The sequence below is a fragment of the Hippocampus guttulatus genome, chromosome 9 (assembly GCF_054856545.1).
Source record: "Hippocampus guttulatus isolate MCC_2025c chromosome 9, RoL_Hgut_1.0, whole genome shotgun sequence".
In the NCBI taxonomy this organism is placed as follows: Eukaryota; Metazoa; Chordata; class Actinopteri; order Syngnathiformes; family Syngnathidae; genus Hippocampus; species Hippocampus guttulatus.
Genome location: NC_141269.1, coordinates 21,074,047 through 21,089,287, shown reverse-complemented (window position 1 = coordinate 21,089,287; position 15,241 = coordinate 21,074,047). Strand labels below are relative to the sequence as shown.

The following is a 15,241-nucleotide window of genomic DNA, read 5'->3' as shown; positions in this document are numbered from 1 at the left end:
TCCAGTGCTGTTTCTTTTCAATGTAAAAATTGCATCAAAGGTTTTTATTTTTCAAAGACGCAGAGATAGCTCCTCCAGCCAATGCTGTAGTGTGCTGCTATATTTGGCCTCAACTTTGTTTTGACTATTAACATGTATGCATTGGTGTCATTATGCATTGACATGCCCACGGGAAGTGAACATGCCACCTTAGACCAAACATGGAAGCATGGTAGAGTCTTATTGCATTTCATGAACTAGTTTTTATTATTTGGGAATTATCTGGATAAAGGCATCATTTGTTTATATACCTGTGAGTCGACATATGATTGGAACTATCAAGCCCCCAGAATCATTTTAGCATCGCCAGTCTATTACCCATCCTTGATTAAGGAGAAAGTAGCCTACCAAGTAACAAACAAAACCAAATGCAGAGCTCTTTGAATTATTTCCATATTTATAATTGTAAGTCCTTATGGAGGTTTAAGCTCGACTTATTGGCATTCTATTTTTTAATGATCATTATGGCATTGCGAGACAGCAATCCTAATGGTGGCCAATGACAGAATGGTATGTCAGTTCATGAAGCCAATCCAGTAGGAATATTTTGAATGCATTATTAAGTTCATTATAGACCAGGGGTGTCAAACTCATTTCACATTGTGGGCCACATACGGCCTCGGTAGATATCAAGTGGGCCGGACCATTAAAATTATACCATACGCTGCTAAAAATAAACAAAATAGCATGTCTTTCCTTTGTTTTGGTCTAAAGAAGCACAAGAACTTTCGGAAAATGAACATATTTAATTTAATGAACATATCTTTTAAAAAACATTTCATTCAGCACCTTAGATTTCCTTAGACAAATATGCAATTTACTTTTATCATTCACATATATGCATTGCAACTGATCCCACTGATTGTACAAAGGCACAAAACTTTAACAAGTAATTGGTATTGAAAAAAATAGTAATGCACATTAAGATTAAACGAGATTTATAAAGAAAGGAATTTTTAAACCATTTACACATATGCATATAAAATCGAAATGTAATCCCTGCCTACACCTTACAAACTAAGGTGAGTGCTTTTAAATGTGTAAAGAATAAAGTATTCACATGTCCTTGATAGCGTCTGCTGTGTTGGGTCTGTCTCAGTGACAGACTGAGGCTGCTGTTGTCTTCTTCTCTGATCAAAACAATGTTGTCTTCTACTCTGATCAAAACAGTGTGTCCCCTGGCGGATCCTCCATGAATTGCACCCTATTCATTCTGTGTCTTTTATGCATTTTTTCACTTTTAAATGATCCTGCGGGCCTGATCGAACCTCCTTGCGGGCCGGTTCCGGCCTGTGGGTCCTATGTTTGACACCACTGCTATAGACTGTACAGTACATAAGATATCCTTTATTTGTCCCACACTGGGGAAATTTATAAGCATGCTATTCATATACATGTTCACTAGTTCTGTTCAGCAACAGGACCATCATACCATTTTCGTCTTCGAGGTCCCAATCTACTTAACACTTAAGATCAACATTTTAAGAATGTGTCCTGGGCTTTACAGGAATTCATTGAAAAAATTAAACTTCCACACTATAATCAAAGGCTTAAATCTAACACGAGGCTACATTCCAAGATCAAACATAGTTGCAAAAAGCATTCAGAAAAATGTTTACCTTTTCCACCACACAGGTTATTGTTCAATGACTAGCATTGCACAAGTCAACATTTCAAAGTCCACAAACCATTCACTTTCCAAATGCTCTGTATGCACACCTATCTATTCATACAACCATATGCACATGCAAACTAGCGATGCCGAAAGCATAGAAGCACGAGTGCTTTTCAAGAACATAACTTACCAGACCTGTAACTTCAAGTTCAGTAGTCCTTTAAAGCTGCGCAGTCAAAAAATGTGTGTTGTGTGTGTGTGGGGGGGTTATGGAAGCGGCATCAGATCGCCTCCTCTCCCTGCTTCAGTCTGGCATGTACTTGACTATGTGTCCTCACATACACAAACCTCTACACAATTGTTCCTCCTCCTCAGACACACACACACACACACACACACACAACCCCCACGCTGCACTGCACGCTCGTGCGTCACATCACATTATCACTGTTGTGGGTAGGCACAGGAGAGGGAAGACTGCGCAGTACGTGACGTGGTCATAAGAGGGAAGGGGGGTGGCAGGGAGCCCATGGCCCCCTCGTTATATGGCTTGCTTCTGGCACTTCGGACCTTGCAAGAAAATTGTGCATGCCACAGTCAGTGCACAGCAATACACAAAAGTGAGAAGAGAGTGGAAGGTTTGACTCAGTCATGTGTTTATGCAAGATGGAGGTGGGTAGTGAATGCGTGACTACTTGATAACCTGTACTGCGTGGTAAATTATGGCCAACTTCCCCTGTACCTGGTCACGTGAGGTAAAGTAGAAAAAGAGTACAAAGCTCAGCAGGGTTTGAGTGAAGACAATCTCTAATGTGGTCATTCAGAATGGGACCGAATTGGCAACACAAATCAGTGCCCAGAAAATGAGCAGCTGCTCACAATTAAGGGTGCGGGAAAAAATGGATTAACTCAACAACTGTGATTTTACATGCCAAGCTTCAATAAATCGATGTCAAAAGTTCAGAATCGATTATCCTGATGTTTCTTTCTTCCAGCAGATGGCAGCGAGGAGCCAGTATGATGTGGTGAGTCAGCAGGCTTAACGTTTAGCAGAGTCACATGTTGTCATCTGAATGAGCCAGTGCCTGAGGCACGCAGCCTGGTCTTTCTGAAATCAATGGCAAATTGATTGAGGTACATGATTCAACTTATGTATTATTTATGGCTTGTATTGTTTAGAATTGTTTCAAAATATTGTAAGAAAACAATGTATTGTTTGAGAAAAATACCAAGAACAAAATGAAGTACTCTGATAATGAATCACAAATCGCAGTACAATAAAAAAATCAACCATGTTATAAATCTAATCGTCACACAAGTATTGTGATTTGAATCAAATTAGGAGGTAAGTGAATCGCCCCACCCTGGCAGTTATGCATACCTGTCAACTCATACGGTTTAGCCATAGTTCATGCGGATTTTGTGGTGAATCTTACGTATATGGCCGTATTGCACAAATCATACGGATTCAGAAAATTTCCGCCCCCCATGACAGGTAGTTCCGTTTGCTTTTGCCCAGAACGGTGCTCGTCTACTCGAATGCTTTCATTTCCGGAATCCAACTCTGAACACAGTAATGCCACTAAGTAGAATGATGATTAGACATTAACCAGACATTGTATTATGGAGATCTACAATAAATATCATTGAAAATTTCGTGGGTTTTTTTCTGTGCCATTATTTTGACATAAAATGCTTTGGTATGTTATAAGGATTTTTTGCTCTTTATACGGATTTTTTTGGTAGTTTATACAGGTTGGCGCTCCGAAAGGTTGACAGGTATGGTTATGTATGGTTGCAAGGGGTGGCAACTGCCACCTTCACCAAATGCTTCGTCACCCCAGTTACCAATGAATCTATCCATCCATCCATTTTCTGATCCGCTTTATCCTCACAAGGGGGGTGCTGGAGTTTCTCCCCGCTGTCTTCAGGCAGTAGGCGGGGGACAGCCTGAACCGGTTGCCAGCCACCAATGAATCTATTAATTCTAAATTTAAAATGTTATTATAAATGGTCCTGATATCCTCCGATTGGCTGGCAACCAGTTTGGGGTCTCTCTCGCCTACTGCCTGAAGACAGCTGGGACGGGCTTCAGCATGACCCTTGTGAGGATAAGCGGTTCAGAAAATGGACGGATGGTCCTGATATTATCTCCACAGTGTGTATAAACATTTTCATCACTAGTTTAGAATTCACTCCCCCCATAATGTGAATGTTGGTGATCCCTGATCTAAATTATTCTTAAGTGTGATTGTGAGTGGGAATAGTTGTTCGTCTACATGTGCCCTGCGATTGGCTGGCAACCAGTCCGCCGACTGCCTGAAGTCAACTGGGATAGGCTCCAGCACACCCCGCTACCCTTGTGAGGATAAGCAGATCAGAAAATGTATGGATGGAAGGTGTTTAATGAGGCGCCACGGCAGGGCCAACTATTTAGCTTATGACGAGGCTTGCTGCCTAACTATACTAAACGTTATGTTGAAACCAATACATTTTAACATCTTCCAAGGGTCACAGGAACTGTTAGTAAACTCAAATTTATACAATACGGATCTACTATATGACTGTAGTGATGCCAGAACACGAACAGAACTCTCTCTCTCACACACATTCCACACTCATGATCAGAGTGACACATTCACAACCTCGAAAATAGAAGTACTCGAAGCAACAGACCATGACACGTTTGCCACAACGGCAACAATACAATGCACGTAACCCAGTTGATTAAAATATAGCAATATGTTTGTGTTAAAAAAATGTTCCTCCTCATCTTTAACTCTTTGAGCGCCGTTAACTGAAGTGATATCAACGGGTCACCTAACAATTGTATTTATATTGCACTTAATTGAATGGTGTTTGTTTGTTTTTTCTTCTTTCTTCTTTCTACCCACATTCTTGCTGCTGGAGGCTGTAAATTTCCCCAGTGTGGGACAAATAAAGGATATCTTAATCTTAACAAGGAGCGCCATCAACGTCAATTGCCATCCAGCCATCCAGGGTTTCCCTAATCGCCAACAAACCTGATGGCCCGCCAGGAAACACAAATCATTGTTGCATTTCATTAACTCATTCAGTACCAGCCAATTATAGACCAAGTCTGAAAAGACGTTTAAAAACGTCTTTGGGAGTGAATGAGTTAAGGATGGAAACCTGACTACATGCTGACATTCCCCATGCTTCAGTGCAACTGTACTTGAGGCTAACCGTGCCACAAAGTGAAGTTTCATCGCCAGATAAAGATGTCCAATAACGCGCAGACTATAACTAACAGCAATCAAACGTATGTATGTATGAATTGACCAATAAATATCCTGGTTCAATTAGAGCTGATGTTTAAACAGTCGCCATCAGGCTGTTCATATTTTGACCGCTATTTTGTGAACAATGCCCTAAGAAACAGGATGATGAATGCCACCCAACTCCAGGCATGTTTAAGGGAGGTGAATGGCACCCAAGTGTTACGTCGGACCATTGGAAACAGCTTACATCAGGGTGGTGTGCGTGCTACAAGACCAGACGACCATACAACCCACATACTGTAACATTATTAATCCTGTGATTGTGCCCCGACATGAACAACACGGGCCTAATTTCATTTTAATGGACGATAATACTCCAGCTCATCGAGGTCGCATCATCAGGGAATGGCTGTTAGAGACTGGTGTACCTCAAATGGAATGACCTGCACTTTCTCCAGACCTGTATCCTATTGAAAACGTGCGGCTCAAACCTCTGCACGCCAGAACCTCAATGACCTCAGGGCTGCCCTTTAGAAAGGGTGGGATGCTATGCCTGAATGGACAATAAGTCAACTTGTGAACAGCATGAGCTGTGGTTGTCAACCTGTAATTGATGCTCAAGGGCACATGACGAGCTATTGGGATGTTGAAATTTTTTGTTGTGGTGTACCCACCATTGTTAAGTTTTGTTACAATGAATTGAGATGAGGAAATCACCAGGGCATCCTTCTACTTAAATGTCGCATTTTCATGATATGATATCACTGTAGCGTGGAGTTTTTATATTTTCCATACATTTCAACTGAAAGCCAAATATCCCTAACTTGTGAGTACTGTATACACAGTAAAACACTCCCACGCGCAGTCCAGCTTTAATGTTCCTGACAGAATTTTAAAAATAGGAAAATTAAGATAAATTCTCCAGGAAGGAGGAAAGGAAGGAAATAAGAGACATTATTTTCTTCTGCCACCACAGATAGTACTGTATGTGGTGTACAGCAGTGGCCAAAAGTTTTGAGAATGACACATATATTAATTTTCACAAAGTCTACTGCCTATTTTTTTTTTATGATGACAATTTGCAAGTACTGCAGAATGCTTTGAAGAGTGATCAGAAGGATATTAATAAATTGCAAAGTCCCTGTGCCATAAAAACAAGTTTAATTAAGCTTTTAAGGAGAGCATTACAATTGCTGTGAAAAAGGCTTCCGGGCCCAGAAATTAATTGACAGCATGCCAGGGCGAAGTGCAGAAGTCTTGAAGAAGAAGGGTCAGCACTGCAAATATTGACTTGTTACAAAAACTTTATGTAATTGCCTGGAAAATCCTTTGACGCTCATGAAATGCTGGTAATTATTTCAGTTTATCAGATCACATCTTAGAAAAACATCTAAAAACACTGAAGCAACAAACTTTGTGATAACCAATACCCATTCTCAAAACCAATGGCCATGACTGTAAGTCGTGTTGAATGTTGTTAAAAATGAACAAAGCTTGAAACTTTTCATTTGATTGAATTTTTATTTATTCATCCAAGATATTTTATTTCTATATCTCAATGGAGATGTACCATATCCCTGAGAATGAAAAGATCATTGTATTTTAAAAGGATGTACACACATTATTTTTGCTCTATTATGACTCAGAATATGGAGTTCCTCAGGGGTCAGTGCTTGGTCCAAAACTATTCATCTTATATATAAATGATATCTGCAAGGTCTCAAAACAATTTAAATGTGTCCTATTTGCTGATTATACAACTTTCTACTGTTCTGAAATAAATCTGAAACAGCTCCTGACAACCGTAGAAAACGAATTAAACAAATTAAAAAACTGGTTCGACAGAAATAAATTGTCACTTAACCTGAAAAAATCGAAGTTAATTGTTTTTGGCACAAGATTAATCAAACACCAAGCTAAAATTATGGTAAACGCAATTGAGATAGAAAGAGCGTATGAAGTCAAGGTTCCCGGATTAGGAATAGACTCAAAACTATGTTGGAAGCCACATATCGATAACGTAAAAAGAAAAATAGCCAAAACCATAGGGATCCTCGACAAAACCAAGGATGTGTTAAATAACAGATCTTTGTATACATTATACTCTTCATTATTATTACCATATATGACCTATTGTGTGGAAATATGGGGAAATGCCTGCAAAACAAACACACTCCCTATTCTAAAACTACAAAAAAAAGCAATTCGAATTATTAATAGATCAAAATATACAGAACCCACAAATCCACTATTTATCAAATTAAATACGATGAAATTTTATGACCTGGTTGACTTTAAAATCGCCCAATTCATGTACAAAGCACACAATAACCTGCTCTGCCAAAACATTCTGAAGTTTTTCGAAATTCGAGAAAGCTGCTATGATTTAAGAGGTACCAACTTATTCAAACAACTCAAAACAAGAACAAACATCAAGCAAAGTGTATCTGTCAAAGGTGTTAATCTGTGGAATAATTTCGAAATGGACCTGAAAATGAGTAAATCGCTTGCTGAGTTCAAAAACAAATTCAAAAAAATAGTACAAACAACCTACATCAATCAGAGTTAAGGTGATAAATTCTAAACATTAATTAAATATAATAATAAATCAGAATTAAGTTGATAAATAGAGAAAGGTACTGCAATATCGATTCTGAATACAAGAGAACACAAGAGTGCCAGGGTGTGTATGCATAAAATCCCGATACAAACCAAAAGTTGTAAAAATATCACGGTTAAGGGTAAAGCATGAGCCTTGAAGCGGATTACGTGGGACAGGAGAAGTGAACTAATCTCTTTTCGTCAATGGACGCTACAGCTTCGTGTTTGCTTTCAAAACTTAGCTTGTGGCAGACGTGTGCACATTTTCAGCATGACGTCTCTGATCCACTGGTGAAAGGACACTTTGATCCTCTCCTCTTTCATCTAGAACTGCTTCAGACAACAAAGTGTATGCAGAAAAGTGGTGAAGATTGCACGACTGTCTGTGTCCTATGTGTTGTGTTGTGTTATTTTTGTTATTTTGACTTCAAAATGGCGCTGCGAGAGTGGCTGCCTTTCCAGCAGCTCCTATATTTTGTTGTTGTACTTCTTCCTTTCATAACTTTGCTGCTGTGAATTGGGAATTTCTCCATTGCGAGACTAATAAAGGTTTTCTTATCTTATCTTATCTTAATGGAGACTTTCTTCTTATTTTCTTTCTTTTCTGACTGAGCATGGAATTTGCCAGAGTCGCTTTATTGTTTTTCAAAGTCTCGTAGATTTGAGTCTTTCCGACTCCAAGCGTCTCCGGAATGTTTCGTACTTTGGAACCCGCTTCTTCGTTTAATCAGGTACCGTATTTTCCGCACTATAGGGCGCACCAAAAAGTCTTCCATTTTCTTAAAAGCTCACCGAGCGCCTTAAAATCCGGTGCATCTTTTGTATGGTCATTACGGTAATACGTCGACTCCAAGATGGCTCCTTCCTGGAGACATGCTTCCAATGTTATAACTTGCTGTTGGTTCAGTGAACTGTGTCGCTGCTTTATTCAATAAGTATGTGCTGCAGCTCCGAAAAAAGAGAGCTGTGGTGTTAATTTTTTAAAACAGTCTCAACAAATACAGGTACGTCTTTGTCTATCTCCGTGCTTCCTTCCGTTCGACTCGAGAGGCGTTCAAGACCGCCACCGAAAAACGTGTACTCACGATTACTTCAATGAAACTACAAAAATTGAAAAGAATACACCAAAACTGAAAAGCAAGCGAGGATATAACAAAATCAATTCTATTTCCTCCCCTACAGAATTTATATTGTGATTTCATCATTTGTGAATACACAACAAAGGAATAAATAACTACGACTGACATCTTGTTGTGTTATTTTGACTTCAAGATGGCGCTGCGAGAGTGGCTGCCTTTCCAGCAGCTCCTATTTATTTTGTTCTTCTACTTCTTCCTCTCATAACTTTGCTGCTGTGAAGTGGGAATTTCTCCATTGTGAGAGTATTAAAGTTTTCTTATCTTATCTTATCTTATCTGATTGTACTGTTGGAGAATTGATAAAGGAAATGCCAATGGGTTTTTCGGAGGCGGTCATGAACGCCTCTCGAGTTGACCGGAAGAAAAGAAGGGAAGGAGATGGACAAAGACACACCTGAGTTTGTTGAAAAAATGAGAGCTGTGGTTGTGGTTTTCTTATTTTTTTAAACACAGACTTGATTAATGGTTTTCACAGTCTCAGCAAGTACAGGTACTGTACGTCTTTGTCCGTCTCCGTGCTTTCTTCCGTTCCACTCAAGAGGCGTTCATGGCCACCTACGAAAAACGTAAATTAATTCTTACTTCAATGAAACCACGAAGAAAATCAAGCGAGGAAATCACAAAATAAATTCTGTAGGGGGGATATGGAATTTATTTTGTGATTTGCTCGCTTGATTTTATGTTTTGATGCATTATTTTCAATGTTCATAGCTTAGTTTAAGTACAGTAATAGTTAATTTACGTTTTTCAGAGGCGGTCATGAACGCCTCTCAAGTTGAACGGACGCCTCTCGAGTTGAATGGAAGGAGCATAGCACCATCTGGTGGACACATTGTAGATTGCGCCTTTTAGTGCGAAGCGTCTAATGTATGAAAAAAATTACAAAATAGCCATTCATTGAAGGCGCACCTCATAATCCAGTGCGTCTTTTCGTGCGGAAAATACGGTACATATCACTTTCTCTTCCGCGATCATGACCTCTTCATTTGGATGCCATGATCTACAGGACGTAAATGTAAATGAATGAAATTAAAAACTTTCGCAATTCCAGTAAAACTCACTGCAATCAAGAGTCACTTGCATGTCGCTGTTTTGGATCCAATGATGGAAAATAGCAGCGGCGCGGACACACTTATTCCGTCGTATCGAGCGGGAGTTGCTGGAGTTGGCGCTACTGCGGGCTTCTGTATGACTGCCTGAACTTCCGTTGTTATGAATCGATCATTAATGTAATATAGTAGGAGAAAGTTTAATGCATAAGTTTTGTTTTTACCGGGTTCCGAATTTTTCGTTTGACAGAGGTCCGTAGGTGGTAGATAAGATTTCTCTCTCTTTCTCTCCCTGTCTCTTCGTCTCCCCCTCCCTCCCTGTGCTCTGCAACTTCAAATAACTGTGCCACCTGGTGTTGAAATACCTGTCATTACAAGTCCAAATGAAATGAATGCAATCATTCACATCAAACCTTAATTGTGAACCAACCTTCGGCGGGCCGGATTAAAAAGAGCAACGGGCCGGATCCCGCCCGCGGTCCGTAGTTTGCCCACCTCTGCTCTAAATTGTCCCTAGCTCATTCAATGCCAAGGATGTGTTTTTTAAGAATCCAGGCATTCAATCCCAGGTATGTCTTTAATTATTTTCATACGTGGTAGGGTAAAGAAGGGTCTGAAAATGGCTGGCACTGAATGAGCAAGTTGCAATTGTGAGTGTGAATGTTTTTGTTTTTTTGTCTATGTGTGCACTGCAATTGGCTGGCAACCAGTTCAGGGTGTCCCCCGCCTACTGACCAAAGACAGTTGGGAGAGGCTCCAGCATGCCCACGACCCTTGTGGCGATAAGCGGATTACAAAATGTTCTAATTTTAGAATTATTTTATTAGATATTAAAATACAACTGGCATTATTTAACAGATTTCAAGTTCCCAAATATTGGGCGCTAAATGGTGCATTCACTTACTGTAAGGCCCGTCGCACACAGTGCAGCTGAACCCAATTGAACTGTCGCGCAACGTGCAGGTTTTGGCAACTAGTTTCCATGGATGACCCACTGTCAGCCGTTCACAGGTGTATGGCGTCGCACTTTCACAGATGTACCAGCCAATCAAAAATGACCTGTCACATAACTCGAGCTTTCACAACGAAAATATGCACTTCCAGGTGTAAGCGAAATTCAGCCAGCCGCTGCCATTGCAACTCTGTAAAACAATTAAGTAAAATTAAGTTTAAAAACTATATCGTGTTTAACAATAATACTCAGCTACAGTTATCATGTCATTATGTAATTAACTTGTCATTACAAATAGAGTGCTGTTTTAAAACCTTTTCTTTTGGAAGGGAGGAAGATTGAGAGGCAATGTTGGACTTTAGAACATGACAGTTTTTCTCTATCCACTATTTTTCTGCATACTCAAGCTCCATCAATCATCACAGCAGACTCTAGCTTCAAATTGCAAGTCTGAGCAGAGAGTGCAAAATAACTCCATCCACATTCAGGTGCAAAAATGTCACTCCCTCTCACCGTACCAACAACTCTACACACACACATACACACACAAACACACACACACACACACACACACACACACACACACACACACACACGCAGGTTGAATTGCACACTTGAACTGAACAAGCAACGGCTCGATTTGACTTGGAAAACACATTTGTAGCTTCGCTTGCAGTAAAGCGACATTGAACATGGAGGTGATGGTGGGGGGTTTAAAAACTTCAGCACTGCAATTCAGTGCACCTGGGTCATTTTGCCGCACTGTGGCAATTGGTGTTGGCCACTCCCATAGCACTTTTGCTGTGGGTTTTAAACGCAGTGTTATGCAGGATAGACGTGTTTGGGAGGTATCAAAATTAGTTGAGTATTAAATTAATTAAGTGAGCTACAACTATTTTAATTATCAAGTAATAGTTAAGAGCCGTTGTTTAACTTAAAAAGTGTCCATCTGCTCTCATTTTGGCCTCTCAACAGTAATTATTCTCGTATTTTTGTGATATGTCATAAAAGCAGACTGATTATCTTTTGAGTTTAAGAAAAAAAAAGACATTTGTGAACATCAGTTTTTACTTTGGAAAACAATGACTGAACCAAAACTGAATCAAATTTCAAAACATTTGAGAAGTACAAGATCAATCCCACTCGTGTGATATTACTGAATTGTTGTTGAGCTGTTTTTATCGCAACACAATATTTAATAGGCAATAATAATCCGTTAATAAACAGTAATCATGAAAAATGGTTTTCTAATAAGCTTTGATGCAAAATAAAATTGTATCTGATTTTTCAATTAATTGATGGAATAATTAATTACATTGCTCAATTCTACAATTATTAGATCATGACAATCCTTGTCATATCTTTACCCCACATACAGAGTTCAATTACACAAAACATGGCTACTATGCGGTTGCTAGTTTTCCAAATATTATCAGAGCGATTGATTTTCTGTGGCACATTGACACAACATTTTTGTTTGCCTCTTCCACTAACACAACTAATTCCATCACTTAAAACTTCATTTTCAATTGTCACACCTGGGGACAATTTTGAGTGTTTCAGTAACCTTGCCATGCATGTTTTTGGAATGTGGGAAGAAACCGAAGTACCCGGGGAAAACCCGAACAGGCACAGGGAGAACATGCAAACTCCACACAGGGAGGCCGGAGCTGGAATTGAACCCGGTACCCCTGCACTGTGAAGTCGACGTGCTAACCACTGGACTACCGGGCCGCCCACAGTATATACAGTATATAGTATATATAATTGATTAATAATTATTTCAGACAAAGTGAGGTTGCAGAATTTCCAGATTCGCACTTGATCCCAGATGATCTCTCTCAAGTGTGTCACGCCAGCCTCGTTGGAAATCACTGCCTTACAAAACACAACGCCACAGACCTCAGCCATTCTCATTTGCAGACAACATTGATTTGAAAGAATGTATCAGATGGACAGGACAGCAATATAGAATTGCATTGAGTGAGAGCTGTTTCTTCAATGCTAACATTGTCAGAAAGGGCTTTATTGAATCTTCGCTGGACATATCATTCGTTGACATATCCTGACAAATTGGGGACCTCTGGGAATTCAAATATCTCACAAGAGCAACACAACTGTCGCCTTCATACAGTAGGTCTTCTTTGGCATTGCATCGAGCACCATAGCGACCCCAAAACAATTATTCATAATGTCGCCACTCATAAGTACAGTACACCGCCATACCATTCGATTAATGACGTGGTTTTAATGTATTCCAAATTTTACACGTAAAGTTACTTAATTTCTAAACATGAACTGTCGAGTGTTAACACAGCCCCTACCTTTACCGACAAACAGCAAAACGCACATTTCCATCGTCACATTTTCCAGCCGATAATTTGAGGTTTGGTAAAATATATGGTTTCTTTGACTTCACATCATCTTAAAGAGTTATACCACTTTGCGTCAAATCTTTCGTAAACCTTTATTTCCATATCAAAGAGGGGCCGGAGGGGTTGTAAAAGATTTATTGACATAGTGTCATTTTCAATTACAACACGGCTCATATAACGTCACAGGTTAAGTATGAATCGCTGTTAAAGTTATCCGTGTTCAAAAAGACAACATTAGCTAAAGTAGTAAGAAGCACGTGAGGTTGAACTTACCGTCCTCAGCAGACCTAAGAAGGATTTATTCTGAGCAAGCAGCTGCACGCGGCTTTCACCTGCTCCGGCTCGGGCGAAATGTAAACCACTTCGACAGCCTTTCTCCAAGCGCCACCTGAGAAATGCAACACGCACACATTGAGACACGCCTACGCTCTCCCTATCTCTCAAACCCACTACACGCACAAGCAGACAAGTCAGACTCCACACTGAAGACTTCAGTCAAGATTCGAAACCAACTCGATTGTGTGCAGGCGCTCAAGAGGTGGTTGGGGGTACGGTTTAGCCCCTATCAGCAGGGGCGGAGCTACAGGGTGACCCCCATACCTGGGGCAAATTTAATCCTGTACCTGGTACTGTCCTGCTATTTTCACATGGATGCAGTATTCTTACACCCCTTGATACTCTGACACATTTTTAAAAATTTATATCAACTGCATATTTAAAGAATAAATGTACAATTGGGCGGCCCGGTAGTCCAGTGGTTAACACGTCGGCTTCACAGTGCAGAGGTACCGGGTTCGATTCCAGCTCCGGCCTCCCTGTGTGGAGTTTGCATGTTCTCCCCGGGCCTGCGTGGGTTTTCTCCGGGTGCTCCGGTTTCCTCCCACATTCCAAAAACATGTATGGCAGGCTAATTGGGCGCTCTAAATTGTCCCTCGGTGTGAGTGTGGGCGTGGATGGTTGTTCGTCTCTGTGTGCCCTGCGATTGGCTGGCAACTGATTCAAGGTGTCCCCCGCCTACTGCCCGGAGATGGCTGGGATAGGCTCCAGCACCCCCCGCGACCCTAGTGAGGATCAAGCGGTTCGGAAAATGGATGGATGGATGTACAATTGACTGCAAACTCTAAAATAATTTGTTTTAGGTCAAGAACATTCAATTTGTCCAGTCACCATTAGTCAAAATCATTACTTCCACATCACAGCAAGTAAGCAACATGACAGAAAAGTAATTTTTTTGATCATACAAAATACAGTCATAGTTTCATGAAATAAAATGCACACAGGCGGCCCGGCAGTCCAGTGGTTAGCACGTCGACTTCGCAGTGTGGAGATCAATTCCAGCTCCCGCCTCCCTGTGTGGCGTTTGCATGTTCTCCCCGGGCCTGCGTGGGTTTTCTCCGGGTACTCCGGTTTCCTCCCACATTCCAAAAACATGCATGGCAGGCTGATTGAACGCTATAAATTGTCCCTAGGTGTGAGTGTGGGCGCGGATGGTTGTTTGTCTCTGTGTGCCCTGCGATTGGCTGGCAACCAATTCGGGGTGTCCCCCGCCTACTGCCCTAAGACAGCTGGGATAGGCTCCAGCACCCCCCGCAACCCTTGTGAGGATAAAGCGGTTCGGAAAATGAATGAATGAATGAATGAAAATGCACACATATACCAATCTTGCACACATACTCATAATACAAGCAGGAATAAACCTACGTAAAAGAAGCGTTTAGAACCATTAAGAGATTGTGTGTCATTGTGCTTTCTAGATATGATTTGAATGAATGAGCCATTGATTGTAATATGCAAAATGGCATCAGCCATCTGTGACAATTGATCATTCTGATTGCCTGTTCAGTGCATGAGATAGATATAGACAATAAGGTAGTACATAAAAGCCACTGCAAAGAGAATGGCATTATATATTAAATTAAGCTCAACAAATTGTTGCTTTTTACATATATTTGTTCCTGCTTGATCAGGAGTGTGATGGGCATTGTTGTGGATATTAATATTATTTCCTGATACCCCGAATATGGATGGTATGATTAGGAATGGCGGACGCACACACCATACCCCCTCACTGAGGTGTTGTGTCACCCTTGCCACTCCTGCCTGTCAGTAATAGGTGTGGCCCCTGTTAAATCCCTCCAGCATTTTATTGTATATTCCAAATTATATTTATATATGATTTTTGACACACACACACCCCTCGCCCCCTATGTATCAGTCAACCCTCCCGCC

At 40.6% G+C, this 15,241-nt stretch overlaps 1 protein-coding gene across 4 annotated transcripts in view; it reads right to left on the bottom strand.

Moving 5' to 3' along the window:
- LOC147200736 (uncharacterized) overlaps positions 1-13,387 on the bottom strand; it is an 81,105-nt gene extending 67,718 nt beyond the window's left edge. For 2 of the 4 annotated variants that reach the window (XM_086119371.1, XM_086119373.1), the window contains exon 1: positions 1,845-2,075. The gene's annotated coding sequence lies outside the window, so the exon portion shown is untranslated. Of the gene's footprint in view, positions 1-1,844; positions 2,076-13,285 lie in introns of those variants that run through there. The other 2 variants (XM_086119372.1, XM_086119375.1) reach the window with 2 other exon arrangements.
- Positions 13,388-15,241: the final 1,854 nt, after the last annotated feature.